This window comes from Ursus maritimus, unplaced genomic scaffold (genome assembly GCF_017311325.1).
Source record: "Ursus maritimus isolate PB19 unplaced genomic scaffold, ASM1731132v1 scaffold_1, whole genome shotgun sequence".
In the NCBI taxonomy this organism is placed as follows: Eukaryota; Metazoa; Chordata; class Mammalia; order Carnivora; family Ursidae; genus Ursus; species Ursus maritimus.
In genome coordinates this window covers 106168599-106196417 of record NW_024423343.1, presented here as the reverse complement: position 1 = coordinate 106196417, position 27819 = coordinate 106168599, and the positions used below count along the sequence as shown (strand labels likewise).

The 27819-nt window shown below is 41.9% G+C and overlaps 1 protein-coding gene across 8 annotated transcripts in view; it reads left to right on the top strand.

Annotated features, from left to right (window-relative positions):
- Positions 1-16577: 16577 nt before the first annotated feature.
- WDR33 (WD repeat domain 33) overlaps positions 16578-27819 on the top strand; it is a 108263-nt gene continuing 97021 nt past the window's right edge. For 3 of the 8 annotated variants that reach the window (XM_008686062.2, XM_008686063.2, XM_040619366.1), the window contains exon 1: positions 16587-16759. The gene's annotated coding sequence lies outside the window, so the exon portion shown is untranslated. Of the gene's footprint in view, positions 16760-27819 lie in introns of all 8 variants that reach the window. The other 5 variants (XM_008686059.2, XM_008686058.2, XM_040619361.1 and 2 more) reach the window with 3 other exon arrangements.

Here is a 27819-nt window from a genome sequence, read left to right as displayed (position 1 = left end):
CTTGAAAGTAAAAATAAATAGGGGCGGGGCACCTCGGCGGGTCTGTCGGTTAAGCATCTGCCTTCGGCTCAGGTCATGATGCCAGGGTTCTAGGATCCAGCCCTGTGTTGGGATTCCTGCTCAGTGGGGAGTCTGCTTCTCCTCCCTCTGCCCCTCCCCCCAGCTTGTGCGCTCTCTCGCTCGCTCTCAGGCACGCTCTCTCCTCTCGAATAAATAAATGAAATCTTTGGGAAAAAAATAAAAAGGTGTTTGATATCTGCTGGCTAAGACAAAAATAAACTTTTAAAAAATTCTTTTAACTTCTGAAATGACATGGTTCTAAGTCACCAACATTCTTGGTCAGTATTTGAAGGAAATAATCTTTTCTCATCCTTGGGCAGCTTCACTTCTTTGAGACTCATCACTGTTCTGAGTTATAAAATGTGGGTAATAATTGTATCTATTCCGTAGATATTTTGAGATTACTAAAAAGAGCCTATTAGTGTCTGATATATATTGTGCCCCAGTAAATGTTAGTTCTCGTTAGTATCTCAGATGGGCAAGTACACATAGGTAGTCCACTTTATTGAAATTAGAGTAAGTTTGGTAGCATACTACTGCTACTGGTATCAGGCTATGAAAACAAACCAAGTTACTTCTTCGGTATGCAGAATTTTTAAAGAGGCAGTAACACGTGCAGGTTGGCACCAAGTGGTGGGATAGAACAGACCTGGAAGGCAGACTTCAGGTACAATCCAGGCCTGTGCGCTATATGGCAAGAGAGCGGGGCAGTGCCGCCATCTTCACTGGTGTACCCCCACCACGTGCCAGCAATCTGTGAGCTACCTGCGAGTATTCAAGTATGTAGTGTGCCTGGCAGATAGTTAGGCACTGAAAAATGGTAGTAAGATGATTAGAAGTAGATTAAAACAACATGCTAGGGAATTATTTGTAAAAGCAATGTCATGCTGTATTCCAGATTCAAAGTCAGGTCAACATTCTGTTTGACATTGTTCACTGGGGCATCTTACTGTTCAGAATAGTTGGCAGGAGACCCTGCAAAATCTTTAATCATCTGTGAAACATTGTGAAGCTCACTGTACTATGTTTGCAAAAGCAGAAACAAAACATACTAAACATTGAAACAAATGTCATGTCAAACCCTCACCAGAAAGTGAAATTAACCAGAAGAAACTTTCCTGGAAATTGTCATTTTGATTTTATTAAAATTTATTAAACTTCAGGCTTGAAAAACATTACTGAATGAAGCCTGAGCAGCATAAGCCATTCTTTTTCTTTTTTTTTTTAAGATTTTATTTATTTATTCGACAGAGATAGAGACAGCCGGCAAGAGAGGGAACACAAGCAGGGGGAGTGGGAGAGGAAGAAGCAGGCTCATAGCAGAGGAGCCTGGTGTGGGGCTCGATCCCATAATGCCGGGATCACGCCCTGAGCCGAAGGCAGGCGCTTAACCACTGTGCCACCCAGGCGCCCCAGCATAAGCCATTCTTAATCAAACATTAATGTTTTAAGCTTATTTGTAAAACCACTGACGCCTATATAAAGACTTGCAGGTGAGTAATCATTGCAGTATTATTCATAATAGCCAAAAACTGGAAACAGTGAGTACCCACCAACTGGTGAATGACTAAACAAAATGTATATTCCAAATTGAATACTATTCAGCAATAAAAAGGGACACAGTTAAGAAAAAATTACTGAAGCCCACAGGATTTACCAGCTGTGTGACATTTTTTTCGACTTACAAAAAATTTAAACTAGGAAGGCTCAAAAGACCAGTACATTGATCACCTATTTGCTCATTACCTACATTTAACAGATTACATTTCTAATAGTTGCTTCATCTCTATTTTTGCTAGGAAGCAGTTGGAAGCAGCTTGACATTTGGTTGAAATACTTGAGCATGCATTTTTTAAAAAATACTTAACCTGTAAGTAGCATTATTGCACTTGGGAACATTGACCAGAATTTCCTGATACTTAATACTCAGTTCATATTCAAATTGTTCTGAGGAGAGTTGTGAGCCAATGTCAGACCCAAAGCAATTATCATTAAGGATCTAAACTGACACTTGCAAAAAATATACATGTGGTCACTGCCATCAAGTTGCTTTAAGGAACCCTGACAGGACAAAAACATTTATGCAGCCCTGGATGAAAATTGAAACTAGGTAGATCTTGGGTGCCAAGTAGCACTTGATAGTAACGTGTCTGCAGTCTTCCGTGATCGACAGCCAGAGGGCAGTTTGGGACTAGAGGTAGAGCCAGGTGAATAGTGAAAGCAGGTCAGTATGCCCCCGAACCTGAAGTAACATTCAGGCTTGGGTTATGTGTGACTCCTTGAGTGAGTACTTAGTAGTAAATGTTGAGTAAATACACAGCCCCTGTTTTGAGAAAGGCGAGTGTGGAGCTGCAGGGTAATAAAATCAGAGAAGAAGGTTCCATGAGTTGGGATTGAGGTGGTGGGCAAACACCCCCAGAATACACCTGGGAATTTTGAAGAACAATTAAGTCAAAGCTTTCCAACAACCTTCTGCAAGACAAATATTCTATGCACTGTTGAACATGGTAGCTACTAGCCATATGCAGCTATCGAGCACTTCAGGTTAGTGTGACTGAGGAACTGAATTTTACATTTTTCTCAATTTAAATTTAAAAATATAAATAGTCATTAGTGGCTAGTGGTTACTGGATTGGACAGGACAGCTCTCAGCTACCAACACAAATGTCCTGCAGGTCACTGAAATAAGAATTTCAGGTAGATATAAACTGTTGACAAAAGCAGCAGTAATGACATGACAATCAAAATTTGGTCCCCAAATTTCTGGAGTTTAAAGATGTATATCGTTTCCTACACATCACCGAGTTTTCCTGTGTAATACAAGTTTCATTTTTAAAAATCTGCCTCAGGGCACCTGGGTGGCTCAGTTGGTGATGCCTCTGACTTTGGATCAGGTCAAGATCTCAGGGTGCTGAGATCAGGCCCCACACTCAGCAGGGAGCCTGCTTCTCCCTCTCCCTCTGTCCTCCCCCCACTCCTCCGACTCGTGTTCTCTCTGTCTCTCTCAAATAAAATCTTCAGAAATAAAAATCTGCCTCTACTACTAATTCTTGTAGACAAAATGATGAAAGTGTTTTAAGAAGGTGAAGAACCTCTTACCTAATTCCTTTTGCCTTTTCAGTAGGCTGATAACTTGTATGCTGAATTTAAAAATCAAGATATATCCCTTTTTTAAGGTTTCCAGTATTCATATTTTGTAATTCTAATATATCTCTCCCAGGTATGGGTTACTTCCAGCTTCACAACTGATAGCTCTTCACATTGTACCTCTATCTCTGAAGCCACATCAACACCAGCTTGTGGCCACGCGTGTGCTAAAGTCGTTCTCCTTGTTAATGGAGAGCTTGTAAGATGAACTTAACAGTTCTCCATATGCAAAGGCAACTGGAAGTGATGAGCTTTTAGAAAACAGTACTTTCTAAACTTAGAAGAAATAAAAAATGGAAAGACTTGATGTAAGAATTTAAAACTAAAATTATGGGGCACCTAGGTGGTGCAGTTGGTAAAGTATCTGAATCTTGGTTTCTGCTCAGGTCTTGATCTCAGGGTTGAGATTGGGCTCTGCTTTGGCCTCTGTGTTGGTCTCCACGCTCAGTGCGGAGTCAGCTAAGATTCTCTCTTTTTGGGCGCCTGGGTGGCTCAGTCATTACACGTCTGCCTTCGGCTCGGGTCATGATCCTGGGGTCCTGGGATCAAGCCCCATGTCGGGCTCCCTGCTCAACGGGAAACCTGCTTCTCCCTCTCCCACTCCCCCTGCTTGTGTTCCCTCTCTCTCTCTCTGTCGAATAAATAAAATCTTAAAAAAAAAAAAAGATTCTCTCTTTTCCCCCTCTGCCCTTCCAGTTCATACTCTTTCTCTCTCCAAAAAGATAAATAAAATCATGCACTTAAGGCAATCAACAGACTGATAAAATTTATAGCAGAGAAGATGGACAGTGAAGATGTATATTTTATAAAAAGCTTTTATTATTTTTTTAAGTATTTATTTTTAGTAATCTCTGTACCCAATGTGGGGCTTGAACCATGACCCCAAGAGTTGCGTGTTCTTCTGACTGAGCCAGCCAGGCGCCCCTGTAAAGGTCTTTTTAAAATAAAGTTTAAAATATTAGGACTCCGATTTTAAAAAAAGGTAAAGTATAGAGACATAAATTATATTCAGTTGCCAAATTAGTGGGGAAATGTTCAACCTAGTTTCAAAGGTATTTAAAATGTGGGGTGCCTGGGTGGCTCAGTCGGTTAAGCATCCAACTTTTGATTCTGGCTCAGGTGGTGATTTCCAGGTCAGCCGCAGTGTGGAGTCTGAGATTCTCTCTCCTCTGCCCCTGCCTCGACTTGTGCATGCTCGCTCTCTCAAATCTTTTTTAAAATGTACTTAAAATGTGTTATTTTTGGGGCGCCTAGCTGGCTCAGTTGGTAGAACATGCGACTCGATCTCAGGGTTGAGTTTGAGCCCCACATTGGGGGTAGGGATTACTTAAAAATAAAATCTAAAAAATATGATATTTTTGCTTATAAAAAATGTACAGAAGAATGCCCCACATTGCCATTTAATGACCAACTTTATGGTGTCTGGTGCTGTGTTGTAATGAGGGTATGGAGTCAAGACAGGATGCACTCTCAGAGTCTGCGGCCTCAAGGAGACTACGACATATATCCTGCTTACCATACTTTTCCATGTAAACTCTTTTTTTTTTAAACGACTTATTTATTATTTTAGAGAGAGAAAGAGAGTGCACATGGTGGGGAGGGGCAGAGGAGAGAGAGAATCTCAAGCAGACTCTGCAGAGTGGGAGCCGGACACCGTCCTTAATCCCATGACCTTGAGATGGTGACCTGAGTCGAAATCAAGAGTCGGACACTGAATTGACTGAGCTACCCAGGCGCCCCCCATATAAACTCTTCTTTTTCCAGCCTTTCATTGGAGTGAGTGTTATACCCCTGACTTTATCTTCCTTGGAGAGTTATACCTCCTATATATTTTTTGGGTAGGTACTCTTAATTGAACACTCTTAATTGTTTCACTGAAGTCTCAGCCCTCCTAAGTAACACAAGGACGATGGAAACGCTTTAGTTCCAATCGCATTATCAGCTCCCGAGTTCCACCCTCTTCTGATTCACGCTATTTTTGTTTGGGACTTCAGTCTGACTCTGTTTTTACCCTGGACACACACACATACATACGTATTAGTTGTTACTTTACAGTCAAAGCATAGATTTACCTATATTCTTTTCTACCAACTTACTTGCTTATCGTTGCTCTCTGCATATCTCCTTCCTCCTGGGTTTTCTTTGCCACAAAGATCCTCTTTTGAATTAGAGTGTGAGGGTAAATATTCTCAGCCTGCCTTTAGCCAAATGTGTCTTTTACTGTCATTTTTTTTGCTCGTTTGTTTAAAGATTTATTATTTATTTTTATTTATTTGACAGAGAGAGAAACTGAAAGAGAGGGAACACAAGCAAGGGGAGTGGGAGAGGGAGAAGCAGGCTTCACGGCAAGCGGGGAGCCTGATGTGGGGCTCCATCCAAAGACCTTGGGATCATGACCTGAGCTGAAGGCAGACGCTCAACGACTGAGCCACCCAGGCGCCCCTTTGACTGTCATTTTAAAAAGTAGTTGTAGAAGTCCATATTCTGTGTAGACATTAACTTTCCAGGGTACTTTGAAGGTCATTATCAGTCCTGTTTTATGACCTCTATTGCTGCTGATAGGAAATCTGAGAATCCTAGTGGTGTTGGTAGGTAATGTTTCTGTTTCCATGATTCTGTTTGTTGTGTTCTACAATTTCACTACATGGTGTCTGGGTATGGATTCATCTTTATTTATCCTCTTTTTTTTTTTTTTTTGATGTCGTTATAGCATTTTATTTATCCTCTGGGGGAGTTACCGTGCTTCTGTGAGTGGATTCTTCTTTGTGAATGGTATCTTTTATGATTTGGGACGAGTTCTTAGTTATTGTCATTTTAACTGTAGTTTCTTTTCCATCCCCCCTTCTCTCCTTCTTGACTTTTATTAGATCTATATTTGATTTTCTTATTCTCTATATCTCGGCCTTTCTTTTTTATTTCTCATCTCTTTATCTCATGATGCTGCATTTTGAATTTCTACACATCTATCTTTTCAATCACTAATTCTCTCCAGCTAAGCCTAATGTGCTCTTTGTCTCCATTGAGGTTTTTTAAACAGCTTTATTGAAATATAATTTATGTACCATAAAGTTCACTCATTTAATGTGTACAAATTAACAATCTTTAGTATATTTACATTGTTGTGCAACCATCAAAACAACCTAAGTCTAGAACATTCCATCACTCCAGCGGTCCCTGGGTGGCTTAGTCAGTGAAGCATCTGCCTTCAGCTCAGGTCATGATATCAGGGTCCTGAGATCGAGCCCTGTGTCTGGCTCTGTGCTCAGTGGGCAGCCTGCTTCTTTCTTCCCTCTGCCTCTCCCCTCTGCTTGTTCTCTCTCTCAAGTAAATAAAATCTTAAAAAGAAAACAAACAAAAACAAACAAAAAACATTCCCTCACTCCAAAAAGAAGCTTTGTATCCATTAACAGTCACTTCCCATCCCTTTCCACCATTTCCACATTCCCCAGCCCTATCCATTAAGTTGCTTATTTCAATAACTATAGTTTTCTAGGGGCATCTGGCTGGCTCAGTTGGAAGAGTGTGCAGCTCTTGATCTCAGGGTGGTGAGTTTGAGCCCCACGATGGGTGTAGAGATTATTTAAATAAATAAAACTTAAGGAAAAAAAATATAGTTTTCTATTTCATGATTTTTAATTTGGTGTCTTCCAAATCAGCCTGTTCTTTTTTTCATAGTGTTTTATTCTTCCATCATGGTTTCTATCACTTCTTTTATAATTTTAAATATATTTATATTCTCTTTCAGACTCTTTGATTATCTCAAGTTCCTGGTGGATGTTTATTTGTTTTGTATTATTTCGACCTTTAATTAGAATTGCTTTTACCGTGGAAATGTGCCTGCATTGTAGGAGTGTTTGTGCAGAGGGGCTGGACATCTCCAGACTCATGTTATCAATGGCCTGCAAACACTTCTTGTAATAATTTCTGAGCTTAGGGATTCCTATACCATATGGGCAGTGTAAGTTTCAGGTTTTGATTTCTCAGAGGAGACTTTTTTTTCTTAAGATTTATTTGTTTGAGAGAGAGAGAAAGTGAGCAGGGGGAGAGGCAAAGGGAGAGAGAATCCTGAAGCAGACTCCCTGCTGAGTATGGAGCCTGATGTGGGCTCGACATGGGGCTCGATCCCAGGACCCTGAGATCATGACCAAAGCCAAAATCCAGACTTGGCTGCTTAACTAACTGAACTCCCTGGGCACTTTCAGAGAAGACTTTTTTAAGCCAGTGCCGTGGATAGTGAAAAGCATCCTTGTCTTCACCTTTCACTGAAGAGAGCCCTTCAAATTCCGGGCTTGATGCAGGGGGGTTCAGTGCTAATTTCCCAGCCCCAAGACCTAACCTGGAGGGTAAACTGAAGGAAGCCACTAATCAGTCCTGATAACACCTTTCTGATTCCAGCCAAAGTGGCCGCAGCATCACTTTGAACTTGACTACTCTGGCTTTCATTTCCCAACTCGTTTGTTGCCCCTGGAGATTTCTCTTGCTTTTCTGGAAGCTCAATTGGGTTTTTCTTTCTTTCTTCTCTTTTTTGTTTTTGTTTTTCTTTTTTTGGGTGGGGGTGGCAGGCATATTACCTTAATATAGTATTTCTAGGATTTTGTCTTAAGGAGTTTAGTCTATGATGCTCCAGGCCGCAGGCATTTGAACACATACATGAGACGACTTCTCAGCTCACTGTGGCAGTCCAGCCACACTGAACTTCTCAGGGGTCCAGAAACCAACCAGTATTGCTTGTCTGGAGCACAGCTTGCTGCTCCCTCTGTTTAGGATGTCCTTCCCCTTCTTTTCCACTTGACAGTTGATTTCTAGTCCTTCAACTGCTCAGCCTTTCTCTGACAACTTTAAAACTCCCTGCAGACTTAGCTGCTTACGGTTTCCACCTGTATCAGCTACAGGCTTATGCAACTAATGAAAGCCATGTGGGACATAGCTGATCAACACAGATTAGCTCTCTCAGACACTGTTCCAGGCTCCAAGGATACAGGGATAACATGGCCAAAAAGATCCTTTCAGGAAGCTTGCGGTCTATTAAGGAGAGATAATGAGGTAAACAATTTCCAGTAGCGCTAAGTGCATGAAGAAAACAGGTTACAGTGGAATGACTGGGAGGACTACTTTAGGTTGATTGGTCCGAGGCTTCTCCAAGGAGGACACCCTTGTGAAGTCTGGGAATAGAACTTGCAGGGCAGAAAGAATACAAAGTGTAAGTGATGATTCACTAAATTCTACTCCTGAAACCAATATCACACTGTATGTTAAATAACCAGAATTTAAGTAAAAATTGGGAAGAGGGGGAAAAAAAAAAAAGAATACAAAGTGTAATGGCCCGAAGGTGGGAACGAGCTTGGGAGAAACAGAAAAAGGCGATGGACCTGAGGACAGTGTATAGCTATGTAGGGAAAGGTTGTAGGGGGCTGTGTGAAGGGAACACCTTTGGAGAGGGAGCTGGCAGGGGAGATGGGGAGGTCAAGAGAGGATTGGAGACAAAAGGTACTTATGCATGTTTGCATGTTTATCTGTTGATGGGAATGACCTGGGGGGCGGGGCTGACAAATTTATTATGTGGGATAGAAGAGAACTGCAAGAGCAAAGCCCAGAGAAGAAAGAAGAAATGGGGTCCAGTGGCTAAGTAGAGGAGAGGTACAATAAGAGCAGGGATGGTTTGTCTATTTTCATAGGAAGGAAGGCAGAGAATGTGCATAAAGAAAGCAGGCGTGTAAGCTAGTAGATTTGGTCGTGTGAAGACAAATGTCACTAAGTTCACTAAATTACAGATGTTCCCCAGGAACCACATGGTTGGAGGGGGGAGGGAGATGGAGGTGGTGTTCCCAGATGAGGGAAGAGAGTCATGACAGGTTGTATAAACAAAGGCATCCCCCAAAATGGATCAAGTACCATAGAAATGTTCATAGTGTGACCTAGTGATTCTGTTTCTGGAAATTGTATACTAAATATCTGGAATACAGAAAAAGCTAGAGCTGATTCTTTTTCCAATAGAGAAATAGTATGGTATGTTATGGTCACTTGCTCATGCACTATCTCTCACCTATTAAACAGGTGAACTTTTTCAGGAGGTAAACGTCTTACAACCAAAATATTTTGATTTAGATGAACATTAAGGACATTCTGCTACGTGAAATGTCAGAGAAAGATAAATACCATAAAATCTCACTCATATGTGAAATCTAAAAAACCCAAACTCAAAGAAACGGGGAACAGATTGGTGGTTGTCAAAGGATGGGGGCGAGGGTGTGAAATGGGAGAAGGTAGTCAAAGGTACAGACTTCTGGTTATAAGATAAATAAGGCCTGGGGACATAATACACAGCATGGTGACCATAGTTAATAATACTGTATTGTAGGGGTGCCTGGGTGGCTCAATTAAGTATCTGGTTCTCGGTTTCAGCTCAGGTCATGATCTCCTGGGTCATGGGATTGAGCCCTGATCCCGCTCTGCACTCAGGGAGTCTGCTTAAAGATTCTCTGCCTCCCCCCACCCTTCACGAGCCCTCTGTCTTCTTTCCAAAATAAATTTAAAAATCGTTAAAAAAAATACTGTATTGTATGTTTGAAAGTTGCTAAGATAGGTCTTAAAAGTTGTCACCACTGAAAAAAAAATTCTAACTGTGAGGTCATGGATGTTAACTAAACTTATTGTGGTGATCATTTCACTATATATATGTAGTCATTAATTATAATATAATTAATTATATATAATCATTAATACAATGTTCTATGTCGGTTACTTCAATAAGGCTGGAAAATTATATAAAACTTCAAAAAATTTTTGATTTTGGGGCACCTGGTTGGCTCAGCGGAAGAGCACGTGACTACTGATCTTGGGGTTGTGATTTGAATTGCCATGTTGGGTGTGGAGCCTACTTAAAAAATTTTTTTTAATTTGACTTAAAGTAAAAATTAGATACTTGAGTAAACCTACAAAAGAGGTAAACATTTGTACTTCTGAAAGGGACATCTGAGAACTGAACTTGCCTTCTCAGGCAGGTCAGTTTCCTTGTCAGACACGAGAGTCCCAAATGCTCAGTCCCCCTTCCCCTTACGGACTTGGGCGCTCTGGATCTCAGGCCTGCTGACCTCTCTGGGCCAGCACTCACCTGAATGGACGGGGCAAAGGGCCTCAGGTACCTCCACTGATACCCAAACGGCCCTTGGGCTTTCTGAACAGTACAAATTGACGAGAAGCCAAAGGAGAGTTCCAGGCAAGGCTTTACTGGGGCTTGTGCTCCGGCACAAAGGACAAACACAAAGGAAAGAGTCCTCAGGCTGCCTCCCACAGAAGAGGTCACTCAGAGAGCTTTGGAGAGACGTAGGCAAGAAAAGGTGGTGTACGGGTAGGAATTGGGTTTTTTTCCCCACGCATGCGCACTTAAATAAAGGTCACGCTTCTTCGTGCTGCCCACGTCTAATTAGCATATTACATCTCCGCCCCTGGGCGTGATTTTTAGTATTATAATGAGAGACAAAGTCCGTGGAAGGTGGGCATTGGCATCCATCTGAGCGCTGAGCGGTTTGCTCCTGCTCTCCCAGCGGGCTACCCTTTTAGGTGACTATCCTACTTCTGCTCTCCCGTGAGCTCTTTTACTCGGAGCAGCTCAGCTTTTCCTTCTACAGATTTCGCTGAGGAAGGCTGGATTTTGTGTCTAGGGGTGAGGGGACACGCGTCCAGTCCCTGCCCTATCTCACAGGTCCCCTAAGAAGGCGTCAGCAGTTTCAGTGCCTCCTCTTACGGTGTCAGCCTGCTGTTGTCCCTCTTAGTCACCCACCTTCCGCGTACTGCAAACTCACAGCTGGGGGAACCGCAGCTCTGCATCTGGTATTAGAGATTTCTACATCTTTATTTGCATTTCAGGATCTGATGAAGCTGCTGGCAGTTCTGTATGCCGCGGTAAAGTGGAGAAACAAAACCGCTAGCCATATGTCCTGTTCTTGGTCCATAAAATGGGTTGGTTTAAATAATCATAATCATAGCTTGCTTCCCTATGTAAGATTGCACAGAGACTGGGCGAATGGGTGTCTCAGTCTGTTAAGCATCTGCCCTCAGCTCAGGTCATGATCCCGGGGTGTTGGGATCAAGTCCTACATCAGGCTCGGAGCCTGCTTCTCCCTCTGCTGCTCCCCCCAACTTGTGTGCACGCTCTCTCTCTCTCAAAAAAAAAAAAAAAAAGATTGCACAGAGGTGGTAGCCCTTGGCAAAACAGGGATTCTGACTAGGCTGTAGTCAAACCTCACCTTCTCAGAAACTTGCTTCTGCCAGTTTCTAATTTTCAATGAGCAGGGGTGTTTTGTTTTAAGATTTTATTTATTTATTTGAGGGGGGAGGGGCAGAGAGAGAGGGCAGAGAGAATCCTGAGCAGACTTTGCACTGAGCAGGATGTGGGGCTCGATCTCAAGACCCTGAGATCATGACCTGAGCCGAAATCAAGAGTCTGATGCTTAACTGACTGAGCCACCCACACATCCCTCAATGAGCAGGGGTGGTTTTCAAAATATTTAACAACTTAGGGGCATTGACCTTAGTGCAATCAGACATTAAGTCTCTAATTGCCAGATCAGGGCAAGGTCCTGGGGAGATGGGACTGGACAGAGGTTACTTAGGAAAGTATTTCAATATTTTAGTAACTGGTATGGCCCTGGGGTACCACCCAGCTGAATCTCCTCTCTTCTTTCTGTCTCTCTCACACATGGACACACACAGGTCTTGTAACTCCCAGGTTTACTTGCATTCGAAATAGAGGAGGAGTCAGGACAGGCTGCCTTTGAGCCCAGGTGTTTGTGGCTAGGCACTGTTAAGTGATTTATGTATCTTATTGAAACTTCACATAACACTTACAGAATTTTTAAAACATTCTAAGGTCCTTACGCTCTCTAATACTATTATAACCTTCTCAACATCAGGTCATTTATTCATTCAACACGTTGTACTGAGTGCCCACCATATTAGGTTGGGAATAAAGAAGGAGAGCAAAATAAGAAGATGCCACATCTCCTGGAGCCTACATTCTAGTGGGGAGAGACAGACAAGAAAAAAAAAAAAAAACAACTAAGTAGAATAGCCTGGGAACAAGTGCTATATTAGATATAGTGCTCAGGGATGGCCTTTTTGAGAAGATGCTATTTGAACTGCCAAGGATAGGAAAATCTGGGAGGGTGGGGAATAGAGTTCCAGATCAGGAAGGAATGCTAAGCGCAAAGGCATGAATGGGGGTCAGAGAAAATAAGCTGAAATGGCTGGCGCTTTGTAAATCAGGGAAAAACTATTAAGAGCTCAGATTGCAGATGTAAACAGACTTGGATTACAGAACCAGGGGTTTGGATTTTATACTCTGCATGTTGGGAAGCTATTTGAGGATTTTAAGTAAGAAAGAAATAAGATCTGATTTTTTTTTAAACAGGTCATTGTGGCTGCAGTGTAGAAAACTGGAGTTAGGTGGGAGGGGAAACTGAGATGAAAAAGGGAAGTGGGGAGAACAGTTAGGAGATTGCAAAAGTTCACACAAACACGGCTTGGACGAGAGCAAGGGTCAACAAACTTTCTGTAAAGGGTCAGAGAATATTTCAGGTTTTGTGGGTTACATATGTTCTCTGTCACATATGTTTAGTCTTTTTTTTTTTAACCCCTTAAAAATGTAAAGCTATTTTTAACTAGACTGCAGGCACAGTCTGCCTATATCTGGACTAGAATGATAACTGTAGGGGAAGAAAATTTTTTCCTTTACCCTTCTAGATTCTTTTGGCTGGCCTATTAATTAAATTAACATAAGACAGATTAACAAGAGAAAAACAAATTTAATTACATATGTACAGAAACCCCATAAGAATATGAGATCCACACGGGGCAGGGCACTGGCTGGCTCAGTCAGTAGAGCATGCACTCTTGATCTCAGGGTCATGAGTTCAAACCCCCACATTGGGCATAGAGACAATTAAAAAAAATTAGACCCACAATCAGACAATTCAGGCTTATGTGCCATCCTGAACTGAGAAGGGGGTAGGGGTCTGGGACTTCTAAGGGGAGGAAGGCAATTTATGGGAAGATGGGGGCAGCAAATATTTGTTTTAAGATTCTAGAAGAATCTTAAATGGTATAGCAAATTTTTTCTCCCCAACACCGTCACGTGGGCCCTCTCCATTCTCCAAAGGAAATTTTGAGGTATTCCACCTAATAAGATTGCCCTCCCCTGCCAAGGGAAGGTGACCTTACCTGAAACAATCTTTAATTTTCTTTTGCTAATTGTCCTATCCCATTTCTTTTTTCTTCTTCTTCTTCTTTTTTTTTTTTTTTGGTTAAAGATTTTATTTATTTATTTGACAGAGAGAGAGAGAGACAGGCAGCGAGAGAGGGAACACAAGCAGGGGGAGTGGGAGAGGAAGCAGGCTCCAGCAGAGCAGAGAGCGCGATGCGGGGCTCAATCCCAGGACCCTGGGATCAGGCCCTGAGCTGAAGGCAGACCCTTAACGACTGAGCCACCCAGGCGCCCCGACTGAGCCACCCAGGCGCCCCAGTCCTACCCCATTTCTGTTTATAAAACACTTCCTTTTGTGTAGCTCCTTGGAGTTCCTTTCTTTTTGCTGGATGGGATTATGCAGGATTTATGAATCACTTAACAAAGCCAATTATATCTTTAATTTTGCTCAGTTGATTTTTTCCCTTAAGTCTCTAATCCATAACAGCTAGTCTATAACAATTTTATGCCTTTTTTTTTTTTTTAAGAGGGGTGCCTGGGTCACTCAGTTGCTTTAGTGTCTGCCTTTGGCTCGGGTCGTGATCCCAGGGTCCTGGGATGGAGCCCTGTGTTAGGTTCCCTGCTCTGCAGGGAGTCTGCTTCTCCCTCTCCCTCTGCCTGCCCCTCCCCCCTGCTTGTAACCTCTCTCTGTCAAATAAATAAAATAAAAATAAATAAATAAATAAATAATTTAAAAAAGATTTTATTTATTTATTTGAGAGAGAGAGAACATGAGCAGGGGGAGGGGCAGAGGGAGAAGCAAGGAGAAGCAAGCTCCCTGCTGAGCAGGGAGCCAGATGCGGGGCTCCGTCCCAAGGATCCTGGGATCATGTCCTGAGTGGAAGGCAGATGCTTAACCAACTGAGCCACCCACGTGCCCCCCCTTTTAAAGTAAGCTCTATGCCCAATGTGGGGCTCCAACTCACAACCCCAAGATTAAGAGTTGTATGTTCTAGCGACAGAGCTAGCCAAGTGCCTCGATGCCTCTATTCTGTTTTTTTTTTTTTTAAGATTTTATTTATTTATTTGACAGAGAGACAGCCAGCGAGAGAGGGAACACAGGCAGGGGGAGTGGGAGAGGAAGAAGCAGGCTCCCAGTGGAGGAGCCTGATGTAGGGCTCGATCCCAGAACGCTGGGATCACGCCCTGAGCTGAAGGCAGACGCTTAATGACTGAGCCACCCAGGCGCCCCTCGATGCCTCTATTCTTTAATAACTTTTTTTGGAGACAGATGATCACTTGTATAGAATTCTATAGAATACATAATATAACTGTTTGCATACTTGTAGTCCATTTCTTAGTCAATAAAAAAAAAAAACCAATTTTCCCAGCAGGACTTGCAAGATTAGAGGTATGAATAGCTTTAACTTATTATTAGATTGATCCTCTAATGCAGCACATCTTGAGAATACTCAAGGATCAGGACACTTCAATATGCTTGAATGCCTTCCCTACCACTTGTTGCTGTAATATCTAGGAATGGACCACTTGCTTGTCACTTTTCTTTTCTACCTTTAGAACTCTACTTATGGGTGGACTCCTTAGGGTCACTTTACTGATTCCATTCTCCCACTTCAGCCTGTGAGAATCCCACTTTCCTTCAGAGTTCCTGCCATCCTATCCTACACTTAACCACATGGAACTGCAATTGTCTGTCTATTGTACTGCAAGGAACTCTTTGAAAACTGGTTTATTCTGTGCCTGGAAGTTAGAGGGAATGCAGGACAGCATTGTTTAATGCTTCAATAGTGGTCTGTTGACTGAGTTATGAGTTCCTTCATACCACCATCCCTGCTCCTCACACTCCTACCTCTGCATGTTCTTTTAGAGATCTACGTATCCTAGTGTTAAAAACAAGACCACCATAAAATGGAGTCACTTATGTTTAGCCTCACATCACCAAAACAAGACTTAACTTGTTTGGGCTCTCCCAGAAATGGTATCTTAAGCCAGTCAATCAGTAAATCACCTAATCCGCACTAGGTAGGTAATTTGGCTGAAAGACCCCTGCCATCCTCTAACGCAAAATGACTTTGCTGTAACAACCTACCTTTTCTTCTAGTATACCTTCCTTATTCTCACTCCCATCTGCCTGTAAAAGTCTTTCATTATGAAACTTTATTTTTTAAGTCATCTCTCTGCCCAAGTCATAAGTCAAACTCATGACCCAGAGATCAAGAGTTGCATGCTCTACCAACTGAGCCAGCCAGGAGACCCAATATTTTAAAATTGATTCATATTGCCATATTATTTCCCAAAAGCTAGAAGACAACTTATTTGGAAGTTATATTCTGAACCTCATAAAATGGAATCAGTGTCCTCTTTTGAGCTGATTTAATAGTGTCTTTGATATGCATCCAAGCGGTGTTTATCAGTAATTATTTCCCATGACTGGATAGCTCACCGTAGAACCACAATACAATTCATTTACCTGCACAACTACTGACGGACCTTTGGGTTACCAGTGATTGATTACTCCGATCAAAGCTGCTATGAACACTCTTGTACAGCCATGGATAGATGTATGCACTCATTCCAATTGGAGTGGAATTGCTGGGTCGCAGGGTGAGTATAAACTTTGCTCTAACAAACACTGTTAAACAGTTTTCCAAAGTGGTTGTACCGTAGGGCTCAGTTTTTACCAGTCTGATTGTGAGGAAGGGAGATAACCTACGGGCGGGATTTGCATCGAGTAATGTAAATCCAACTTCGTGCTTGATGAAGCCAGGAGCTCTCATTTAAATGCTCAAAATACGGTCGGGCAGGAGCCCCAGTTTCACCCAAGCATAGATTTGAAGGCCAGTTGCCTTGCTCACAATTTCACTCTGGGTGGGCTTGGCCACACACTGTAACTGCCACACCGCCCCTAACAAGTTTCTTATTCAAATTTTGAAAAACGGGGTATTTTTGAGAGCATTAAGTTTAGCTCACAGCGTGAAGAGGGCACGTAAAATCGCCCGGGCCTCAACCCTTCTCCGGAGGCAACGCCAACTTCTTCCCAGAGGGAACAAAGGATGCGCGCACTAAAGCCGCGTGGGGATCTGGCCGAGTCCCGCCCCTCACCTAAGCACCTGCGCAGATTGAGGTCGACGGAGCTAGGCGCCCCAGGCGCGCGTGACGTATAACGTTCGACGGTGCGTGATGACGCCAGGGCGTGCGCTCGGTGGCTCGTAGGGGAAGATGGCGGCTGCTCTTTTGGAGGAGAGGGATTGAGAGGGGTGGAGGGAAGAGGCCAGGCGGGAGAGACATTCCCGACAGTGAAGACGAACCCTTCGCTCACCATTCATTGGGAGCTCTGCTCAGCGCCGGAGGGTGAGTGCAGCGGCGGCACGGGAGCCCTCGCCTACAGCAGGCGGCGGCACTTTCCGCCATTTTCAAGCTCGGCCGTTGCGTGCTTTGGGGGCCTGGAGGGGCGCCTGGGGACAGGTTGGGAAAGCAGGGAGTATCGTCGTCGCGAGGGCCCTTTGAGGCTAGTTCGAGCTTTAGAGGGGGGAGCTAGAGGCTTGAGGCCGACCGGGGGAGAAGGGCACGGTAGGACTAAGGCTTCTGACTGGGAACCGGTGGCGACAAGAAGACGTAGGTAGGGTAGGCCACGGGTAAGACGTGAAGTTTGGAGAAGGGAAACGCGTTAAACTTGAGCTTTGGGTCGGGAGTGGAAGGGGTTGAGCCGAGAGTTGAATGGAATGTGGCTTTGACTGCTTGGTTTAAGGACTCTTGGGAAGTTAATACGAAACCTGTAAAACAGAGGCAGGTTTAGCCTCGATATTATCCTGGCTTGAAATTGGTGTTTGTAACAGGGATAAATCCACAGTTTGACAAGCAAAAACCTCTTCTTCTGGTAACGTTACATTCCTATTTTGTTTGCTTCAGATCATGCTACCTGCCGGTGTCCCTTCAATAACTCCCTCCACATATCCGGTTTTAAGTTGCTTTCTGACAACCAGATATTTTAGGATCTTAGGAAACTTTATTTTTTTAGAAAATAAAATAAATATTGATATTAGGTTGTTGTAACCCTTGTGGTTAGTGGCCCTTCCGTTGAAAGAGGAAGGTGGGTCGATACGGAATTCCGTAATTGGATCTGTTTAAATCAGATCAGAAAAGTTACTTGTAGAAAGTGTGTCAGTGTTTTGAAGTAATTTCTGCACAGAGGACGTTAAATTTACTGTTCAGGAACTTCGGAAGACATTCGACTATGAACAAAAAAGCCCGTGTTTCAGGAATACCTCTTGGGAGCGCTGAGTTGACTTTTAAGTATACTCTGGAGATCTAGTGCACGCAGTATTTTTTGCCTGTGAACGTGATGCAGTGGTAGATCTATTTAATTCAAACAAAACTTTTAGAGACTGTTAGTTAAAAGGAAGCATGTTAATTGTTCCCATGGTGGCATTTTTCTTTTCCTAATCTTAATTGCATTTGACACCCATCTGTAATCACCATAAGATACTTTTGCACTTTTAAATTGGTCTCCTTGCCTAGAAGATAAAATACTGTATCGATTTGAGTTTGTGCAGAGGCTTGAAGTTACTTATTTAGCCTATTTTATTGAGATTTTCAGAAAAATTTTATCTTTCTGTACTCGTGGTAAGAGTATTGGTAGAAAGTTGGCCTTGTATCACAATGATTTAGTTAGAAATAAATCCTTCTCTATGATGTTGATTACAACTTGCATTCTTTGGTTGGTGAAGAATATTAAAAGGTCAGATTTTGCCATCACAGTTGTAACCTGACCTACAGCTTTAATTACACTTTTACTAATCAGTTAAGGTGCTTATTCATAGTTCTCTTTGCTAAGTAGTAAGTCCATATTTTTCACATTACTTTGGGAAAAACATGATATTTATTGCCGAAGTTCAAACTGTTTCATATTTCTAAATAAGGAAGTAAGGTCATAGTAAAGTTTGCTTTTTTTCTTACTTTCTTTTCTTTCTTAAGATTTTATTTATTTGAGAGAGAGAGCATGAGGTTGGGGGGGGTGGAGAAGCAGACTCCCCGCTGAGCAGAGAGGGAAGGAAGACACTGAACAGACTGAGCCACTGAGGCACCCCCATAGTAAAGCTTTAAAACTACAACAAATATATTGACAGAAATACAAGTGAAAGTCTTTCACTGACGAATATACATACGGTATCCTTTTCAGAGTGCTTAGCAAAAAATTAGGACCTTTATGACTGTTTTTAGATAAAGTAGTGTTCGTAGTCTGCAGATTAGAAATCTTCATTATCAAAGTATATTTACTTAAATGTCAAACTTAACACTTGTTTTTGTTTTTGTTTTTAAAGATTTTTATTTATTTATTTGATAGAGACAGCCAGCGAGAGAGGGAACACAAGCAGGGGGAGTGGGAGAGGAAGAAGCAGGCTCCCAGAGGAGAAGCCCGATGTGGGGCTCGATCCCAGAATGCCGGGATCACGCCCTGAGCCGAAGGCAGATGCTCAACGACTGCGCCACCCAGGCGCCCCCAAACTTAACACTTGTTTAAGCATTGCAGATTTGTTGTTTTAAGATTCTGGATTTTCCTAGTTTTCTTTTTTCTTTACTTTTCTTTTCTTTTCTTTTCTTTTAAAATATTTTATTTATTTATTTGACAGAGACAGCCAGCGAGAGAGGGAGCACAAGCAGGGGGAGTGGGAGAGGAAGAAGCAGGCTCTTAGTGGAGAAGCCTGGTGTAGGGCTCGATCCCAGAACGCTGGGATCACGCCCTGAGCCGAAGGCAGACGCTTAACGATTGCACCACCCAGGCGCCCCTGAAACTTTTGCTTGTGAGAGGATTTTTTTTTAATCTGGATTTTTTGTTTTTGTTTTTTGTTTTTGTTTTTTTGTTTGGTGGAATGGTGAAAGTTTCTCTGTTGTTGTAATATGTCGTGTGACAAATAAGTTGCCAGACCATGGTTTTAATGCTGAAAGATATTTGATCTTTGTCTTTGACAGTGACGTAGGTTAAAAACTTTTTTCCTTGAACACACTCTGTGGTTGATAGCATTTCTGACCCATTGCAAAAGACTTCTATTAGTCCTAGATACAGAAGCTCTTAAGCATGTTGGAAAATTTTATCCACATTACTCCCCTCCTTTCTGGTCCTTGAACATTTTATGTAGTATTTTCTGGTGGGGGACTGACTTCATAATGTTTGTTTTGTGCCTTATAGTCATAATTTGAGTGCTTATAAATTCTCAGAGCTGGTTAGTATTGAAAAGGGCATGGCTCTTGGCAACAGATACACCTAGGTTTGAATGCCAGGTTCACCACTAGTCAGCTTTTTTTTTTTTTTTTTAATTTTATTTATTTATTCGACAGAGAGAGAGAGGGAATGTGCACATGAGCACAAGCAGGGGAAGCAGCAGAGGGAGAGGGAAAAGCAGGCTCCCCACTGAGCAGGGAGGAGGACCTGGGGCTTGATCCCAGTACCCTGGGATCATGACCTGAGCCGAAGGCAGACACTTAACTGGACTGAGCCACCCAGGTGCCCCTAGCCAGCTTTTTTATACTGGCTTAGTTAATTAAACTCTGAACTTCAGTTTCCTTACATATAAAAATGCTAATTATTATAATAGTTACTCAAAAGTGAAAGACAGTGATACGTAGTAGGCATTTAGTACATTTTGGCATTTTTCTTTCTGTGACTTGAATTTAATTGGCTAAGTCATTTTCAGGATTTTTTTTTTTTGAGGTGTAATTGACATGTAACATGATATTAGTTCGAGGTATACAACATAATGATTTAGTATTTGTATATATTGTAAGGTGATCACTTAGGTAAGTGTAGTTAACATCTGCCTCCATAGTCACATTTTTTTTTCTTGTGATAACTTTTAAGATGTACTCTCAGCAACTTTCATATATGCAATATAGTATTATTAGCTATAGTCACCATGCTGTACATTACATCCCCATGACTTATTTTTTTATAACTGGAAGTTTTGACCTTTGACCACCTTCACCTATTTTGCCTCCCCTCCCCCTTTTCAGTTTTTAAAGTTTAACTCAGATATCTTTGTTAAAGACTTACAGTCTCATTCCTCTGCTAAACTGTTCCTTTCTCTGTGTTATTAAAGGATTTTGTGCATATCTCTACTTAATGCATTTTGATTGTGTATCTTCTCCACTCTTTTGTGAACTCTTTGAAGGCAGATGCTTCATTGCCTTAATTTTTGTATTCATAAAGCCTAGGCATTATAAAAATTGAGAAGTGATAGGGTGAGTTTTCTACAGAAACTTTTCTCATGACTACTGGGATCCGTTTTCACACAGATCTGCTTTATTTCTTCTCCTTGGCCTTTACTTAAGACCTCTTTGCCTGCCTGCCTGCCTCCTATCAGACCATTCATATCGTATCCGTTCCTCAAAATCCAGGTAAATCTCATCCCATTAACGAGGTCCTCAGTGACTTTATTTAAACTCCTTTCTCCAGTTAGCCTAGGGTCTGTGTGACTACCTTCTGTTACTTTGTGTCCTGTAGAACTTGGCACTACGCCTTACCCATTTTGAGTAGGTCCTTGGATGATAAGTGCAAAACTGTGCTGAGGCTGAGTTTGTTATAGGCACCTGCTCTATTCATTGTCCCACTTAGTAAGATACTTTTAAGGAGCAATTTCCCCTTTTTTGTATGTGGAATATTCTGGTAACTTTTCCCCCGTCTTTATATGTAACGAGAAATCGCAAACATCCAGGGGCACCTGGGTGGCTCAGTCGTTAAGCATCTGCCTTCGGTTCAGGTCATGATCTCTGGGTTCTGGAATCAGAGCCCCGCGTCGGGCTCCCTGCTCAGCGGGAGGCCTGCTTCTCCCTCTCCCGCTCCCCTCTCTTGCTGTGTCTCTCTCTCTGTCAAATAAATAAAATCTTAAAAAAAAAAAAAAATTGCAAACATCCAGAAAAGTTGAAAGAATGAACACCTGTTACCTTCCATTTAGATTTACCTGTTACTAACATTTAACCGTTTTGCTCTAGCCATTTATCTACCTCACTCCTCAACAATCAATTGAAATTAAATTGCATGTATCATGCTGTTTGTCCCCTAAATACCTCAGGATGCATCTCTTTAAAATAATGTCATTCTTCCACACTTTATACATTTTTATTTCAAACCAGACTCTACCTAAGGCAGTATTAAAAGCACAGTACCATTATTATGCCTAAGGCAATTAGCATTAAGTCTCTGGCATTGACTTTTAATTTTTAAATTTTTATTTATTTTTATTATTTATTTATTTATTTAAAAAATATTTTATTTATTTATTTGAGAGAGAGAGAGAGAGCACACAAGCCAGGAGGAGAGGGAGAAGCAGGCTCCCTGCTGAGCAGGAAGCCTGATGAGGGACTCGATCCCAGGACCATAGGATCATGACCTGGGCTGAAGGCAGATGCTTAACCAGTTGAGCCACCCAGGTGCACCTGGCATTGATTTTTGTAAGGAATGTTCCACATTTGGAATTTTCTTTCTTTTTTTTTTTTTAAGATTTTATTTATTTTTTTGACAGAGAGAGATATAGCCAGTGAGAGAGGGAACACAAGCAGGGGGAGTGGGAGAGGAAGAAGCAGGCTCCTAGCGGAGGAGCCTGATGTGGAGCTCAATCCCAGAACACCGGGATCACGCCCTGAGCCGAAGGCAGACGCTTAACGACTGCGCCGCTCAGGTGCCCCACATTTGGAATTTTCTGATTGAGTGCTTAAAATGTCATTTAACTTGTTTCTTTAATTCCTTTTATTTTCTGTAAGGTGGAAGTTAGGTCTAGAGAGGCTTGATTAAATTTGGGTCAAGTATGTTTGGCACAGATACTTCATAGGTGATGGTATATAATTTATGTTGCCTTATATCACGAACAACAGAATGCCTGGTTCTCCTCCTTCTGGTGAGGGTCCATAAATAAGGTGGTGGAAACTACCAGATGTTTGTTTGCCCCATTTTTTACAATGCTAGTTTCTTTGCTTAGTGTGGTGTCCACCGGATTCCTTCATTGGAAAAGTACCTTTCACCTTTCCCCTTTCACCTAATGGTTGATTATTGTTGGCCTAGTCACTTATTTCATTGGGGTTTTCTAACTCTGTTGTTTACGCTTATTAGCTGTTTTCTGTAAAAAAGAGCTTTCCCCTTTTCATGTTTTAAACTTTTAAATTTTGTTTTTTGTTTTTTTTTATAATTAAAAAAATATTTCATTTATTTATTTTTGGGAGAGAGAGAGAGAGCGAGAGGGAGCATGAGCCAGGCAGAGGGAGTAGCAGACTCTCCGCTGAGCTGGGAGACTGATATGGGACTAACTCCCAAGACCCTGAGATCATGACCTGGGCTGAAGGCAGATGGTTAACCGACTAAGCCACCCAGGTGCTCAAAACTTCTAAATTCTCAAATAAAAATTTGCAGAGTGCTGGAATGATAGTACAGAAAACTCCCATATAGTTTTCATCATTATTCACTAACATTTTGTCACACTTGCTTTTCTCTCCTTCCCTCCATCCCTTCTTTTCTCCCATGCTGTGTATTTTTTTCTGAACCATCTAGAGTCATTCACAGATGCCATGCACCTTTTCCCCTAAGAACACCATTCTCTCTCTCTTTCTCTCTTTTTTTTTAAAGCCCAATGCGGGGCTTGAACTCATGACCCTGACCTGAGTTCAAGACCTGAGTTGAGAGCACCCTGTCATCACCTATGAAGTATCTGTATCAAACATATTTGGCCCAAATTTAATCAAGCCTCTCTACAGTTGGGCGCTTAACTGACTGAGCCACCCAGGCACCCCAGAATACCATTCTTTTAAATGCCCACAGTGTTAACAAATTCTACATGCTTAACATTGATGCAGGTCTTGTATTTAGGCTTCAGATTTCTCCACTTGTCCCATTAACATCCTTTAGAGATTTTGTGCCTTTTTTTCTTTAACTCAGGATTTAATCTAGATTCTTTTTTAAAAGACTGTATTTATATATTTGAGAGAGAGAGGGCAAGCAGGGGGAGTGGCAGGCAGAGGGAGAGGGAGAAGCAGGCTTTCCACTGAGCAGAGAGCACAATTTGGGGCTTGATCCCAGGACTCTGGGATCATGACCTGAACTGAAGGCAGATGCTTAACCTACTGAGCTACCAACACATCCCTCATATCTCTTTAGTCTTTAATCAGGGCCAGTTCTTTGGCCTTTTTCTTTTCATGACCTTTTTTTTTTTTTTTTAAGATTTTATTTGTTTATTTGTCAGAGAGAGAAAGAGAGAGCACGGGCAGGGGGAGCAGGCAGAGGGAGAAGCAGGCTCCCTGCTGAACAAGGAGCCCGATGAGGGACTCGATCTGAGGACCCTGGGATCATGATCTGAGCCGAAGGCAGATGCTTAACTCACTGAACCACCCAGGCATCCCCATAACTGACATTTTTAAAGAGTAAAGTCCACTAGTTTTGTTTTCTCTTATTTTAGGGGATATTATTACATACTCAACAGATTTTAATTTTTTTATTATGTTAGTCAGAGTCATTAGTGGACAAAGGTAGGAAATGTGTTTTCAAAAATGATCAGTTTATATTGGTATTTTAATTTAATTTAACTTATTTTTAAGAAAGATTTATTTATTTATTGAGAGAGAAAGAGCATGTGTGAGGTGGGAAGAGCAGAGGAAGAGGGAGAGAGAGAAACTTCAGTGGATGCCATGCTTTGCATGGAGCCCAGTGTGGGGCTTGATCCCATGACTCTGAGATCACAATCTGAGCTGAAACCAAGACTCACATGCTTAACCAACTGCACCACACAGGCGCCCCTCTTTTTATTTTTTGAAGATTTTAGTTTTAAGTAATTTCTACACCTAATGTGGGGCGCGGGCCTAAAACCCAGAGATGAATTGCACACACCATTGACTGAGCCAGTTAGGTGCCCCTATATTGGTATTTTATTTTATTTTTATTTATTTATTTATTTATTTTTAAAGAAAGAGCAAGTGTGCATGTGTGTGTGCGTGCACTGGGGCAAGCTGCAAAGGGAGAGAGGGAATCTTTTTTTTTTTTTTTAAGATTTTTTATTTATTAGAGAGAGCAAGCCTGCATGTGCACGGAGGGAGAGGGAGAGGGAGGAGCAGACTCCCTGCTGAGCAGAGAGCCCAAAGTGGGGCTTGATCCCAGGACTCCGAGATCACAACCTGAGCCCAAGGCAGACACTTAACTGACTGAGCCACCCAGGCACCCTGAAAGAATCTTAAGCTGGGTGTGGAGCGCAATATGGGCCTTGATCTCATTACCCTCAGATCATGACCTGAGCTGAAATCAAGAGTTGGAGGCTTAACTGATTGAACCACCCAGGCGCCCCCCCATATTGTTTTTTTTATATTGGTATTTTAAATTTAAATCACAGTTAACATTATTATTGGGATTTCCAACAAAGAAAATAGAGTTAAATTTACAGTGCCAGTATTATTACTAACAACCCTGCTGAGTACGGGTGATTTCAGTCCCTATTTTCCTTAGGATGTATCCCACTGAAGGTGAACAGTCAGAGAACTGTGTTCAGAGTTAACTTGAAATAATGCTTTTTTGTTTTAAGATTATTTATTTATTTGAGAGAGAGAGAGTGTGTGAGCAAGAGAGACAGAGAGCATGAGTGGGGGGAGGGGTAGTGGGAGAGGGAGAAGCAGACTCCCTTCTGAGCAGGGAGCCCGATTCAGGTCTCCATCCCAGGATTTTGGGATCATGACCTGAGCCCAAGGCAGGCGCGTTATTAACTGACTGAGCCACCCAGGCTTGTTTTAATTTTTTATATATTAAATACTTACATGGTTTAAAATATAAGATTATATTGAAAGAATACTTCAGTCTCTAGGCCTTTCACTCCCTTCTCACTCACCCAGTGTATGTATGTGTATATTCTTATTTTCCCTTTCTAAAAACTTGTGACCTTTTTTTAAATTGTGGTAAAAAAAAAATTATCATCTTAACTATTTTTTAAGCGTACAGCGCAGTAGTGTTAAGTACATTCACTTGTTGTGCCACAGATTTGAGAATTTTTTCATTTTGCAAAACTGAAACTGTACTCACGGAACAACTCCCCATTTCTCCCTCCTCCAGCTCCTGGCAGTCGCTGTTCTACTTTATGTTTCTATGAGTTTGATTACTTCAGATACCTCATATAATTGAAATCAGGCATTATTTCTTTTTGTGGCTGGCTTATTGCACTTACCATAATGTCCGGAAGGTTCATCCATGTTGTAGCATGTGCCAGGATTTCCTTCCTTTGACAGCTAAACAATATTCCATTGTATGTGTATACTGCATTATGTTTATCCATTCATCCAGGGCTCATAGTGCTGCTATGAGCATGGGTGTCCAGTCTGTTCAGGATCCTGTTTTCAATTCTTTTGGATATATACTCAGAAGTGGGATTACTGGATCATATGGTAGTCTATTTTTTAATTTTTTGAGGTGCCTTCATCCCATTTTCCATAGTGGTAATTCCGTCTTACACTAATAGTATAAAAGGGTTCCAATTTCTCCACATTCTCACCAACGCTTATTTCCTGTTTCTTTTTTTTTTTTTAAAGATTTTATTTATTTATTTGACAGAGATAGAGACAGCCAGTGAGAGAGGGAACACAAGCAGGGGGAGTGGGAGAGGAAGAAGCAGGCTCATAGCGGAGGAGCCTGATGTGGGGCTCGATCCCAGATAGGCGGGATCACGCCCTGAGCCGAAGGCAGACGCTTAACCGCTGTGCCACCCAGGCGCCCCTATTTCCTGTTTCTTTGAGTAGTCATTCTGATAGGTGTAAGATGATACCTCATTCTGTGTATTTTTTTTTTTTTAAGATTTTATTTATTGAGAGAGAGAATGCCCGTGCGGGCGTGCATGAGTAGGGGGAGGGGCAGAGGGAGAAGAAGCCGCAGACTCCCTGCTGAGCAGGGAGCCCAACGTGGGGATCAGTCCTAGGACCCTGCGATAATAACCCGAGCTGAGGGGCGCCTGCGTGGCTCAGTCAGTTAAGTGTCTGCCTTCAGCTCAGGTCATGGTCCTGGGGTCCTAGGATTGAGCCCGGTGTTGGGCTCCCTGCTCAGCGGGGTGTCTGCTTTTCCCTTTCCCTCTGCTCTTCCCCTCTGTCTGTGCTGGCACTCATGCTCTCTCTCTTAAATAAATAAATAAATAAATAAATAAATAAATAAATAAATAAAATCTTTAATAAGGAAAATGACCTGAGCCTACGGCAGATGCTTAACTGAGCCACCCAGGTGCCTCCCTCATTGTGGTTTTAATTTGCATTCATCTCATGATTAGTGATATTGAGCATTTTTTCATATGTTTGTTGGCTATCATATCACCTTCAGACAGATGTCTATTCAAGTCCTTTGCCCCAGTTTTAATTGGGTTATTTGATTTTTTTTGTTGAGTTTAGGAGTTATGTATTCTGGATATTAACCCTTTATCAGGTACGTGATTTGCAAATATTTTTTCCCATTCTGTAGATTGCCTTTTCACTCTGTTGATTGTATCCTTTGTTGCACAAAAGTTTTAAAGTTTGATGTTTCCCATTTGTGTGTGTGACCCCTGTTCTTTTTCTACCTAACAATATATCCGGGAAATCATTCCATATCCAGAGCTCCCCCTTCCTCAAGCCCACCCCATGATAATGTGATTTATAATAAGAAATATATATTTGGTCTTTGTCCAGTTTCTGGCACAGAGCTTCTAAAACTCTTGGAATTTTCTAGTGATTAGAGTGATGAAAGTGTCTGTGTTCTCCCTCTGCCTGCCGTTCCCCCTGCTTGTGCATGTGCACACTCTCTCTCTAAGAGATCTTTAAGGTACTTCGCCCATCTAAAAAATTGGGTGGTTTTTTTATTATTGAGTTGTAAGAGTTCTCTGTATATTCTAAATGTTACAAGTCCCTTAATCAGATCTATGATTTGCAGAAATTTTCTCTCATTCTGTGGATTGTCTTTTCACTTTCTTGATGGTGTCATTGAAGCACAAAAGTAATTTTGATGATGTCCAGTTTATCTGTTTTTTCTTTTGTTTGTTGTGCTTTTGGTATCATATCTTTTTTTTTTTTTTTAATTTTATTTTTAAGTAATCTACACCCAACATGGGCCTTGAACTCACAACCTGGAGATCATCAAGCGTTGCATGCTCCGCTTCTGAGCCAGCCAGGCACCCTTTGGTGTCATATCTAAAGAAGGCTTTGTCTAACCCATAGTCGTGAATATATATATTTGCTGTACTTAATGCAGTTAGCAATTGGTCACGCAGTTGATTTACCAACCAAGAATGTGGGTTGTTGTCCATGGTTGTAAATATGAATATGACTTTGACTTTTTGGTTAGAAAGTTACAGAGAGTTTTACTTTGTGGTTAGAAATCTGTAAGCTACGGGCACCTAGGTGGCTCAGTTGGTTAAGCATCTGCCATAGACTCAGGTCAT